The sequence below is a fragment of the Sinocyclocheilus grahami genome, unplaced genomic scaffold, assembly GCF_001515645.1.
Source record: "Sinocyclocheilus grahami isolate Dianchi unplaced genomic scaffold, SAMN03320097.WGS_v1.1 scaffold102.1, whole genome shotgun sequence".
Classification (NCBI taxonomy): Eukaryota; Metazoa; Chordata; class Actinopteri; order Cypriniformes; family Cyprinidae; genus Sinocyclocheilus; species Sinocyclocheilus grahami.
In genome coordinates, this window is record NW_015505281.1 from 1,618,479 (window position 1) to 1,619,583 (window position 1,105).

Genomic DNA, 1,105 nt, shown 5'->3' on the forward strand with positions numbered 1-1,105 from the left:
AAAATCATTAGATTCATCATAAAATTGACAGATGCATTTTTTGATTCAAAATATAAGATAACATTTTTGGATGTTAATTCACAATTGTAAGCAGATTTCTGTTGAATATATGTAGATAAATCTTCCCAGAATTTTTTGGAATGGTATAACATAAAAAAAAAAGATGTAGAATTCTTTCTGGCTGATCTGAACAAAATGAACATTTTTCATCAATATCCATACATTTTGCTAAAGTATAGTTACTAACATAAATACTATGAAGTACTTTCAGATGTATTTCCCGAAGTTTGTTAGCTATACAAAACCGAAAGGGAAGAAGCCAAGCTTTTCTCCAAATAATCTCTGGAAAACAAACGTTCCAGAAAAATTTCCCTCTAGGCTTAATAGATCTCTTTTCATAAAATAGATTTCTAATAAATGTATTTGTTCATTTTTTACTGTTAATGTCCACCCCATTTAAATTAAGAACGGGTTCAATTCTACAAGTGTTAAGGCACAACATATGGCTTCTCATTAACATCAATAAACCGGTGGGTTGGTGTTTATCACAGAATAATATTCTCTATATTTAATGGGAAATGCCCATTTATTCATACAATTTTCATAAGAAAGCAACTCAGCTGACTGATCAAAAAGGTCAGATGAAAAATAAATTCCTTTATCCATCCAACTCTGTAAATAAAGAGATTTCCGGTTAACTGTAATAAAAACATTATTCCACAAGATTGCTTTATGTGGAGAAAAGTTATGCACATAACATAACTTCCAGGCCTTGAGAGCTTGTTGATAAAAATTAGATAATGCCACAGGCAGTTTGCTAGTCGAGTAATCACACATTAACAAAAAGCGTAAACCTCCAACCTTTTTAAAAATATTATATGGTATAAAAAACCATATTGAGTCTGATTTAAGTAAACAGTTTCTGAGCCATTTTACTTTGAAAGTATAATTTAAATCAAAAAAGTCCAAGAGCTCAAAGCCACCCTCATTCCTTGGACCCTGAAGAACTTCCTTTCTTAAATGATGATGTTTATTCCTCCAAACAAATTTAGTAAATAAATCGTTAATTTTTTTACAAACTGAATCTTGAACAAAAAGGGATAAT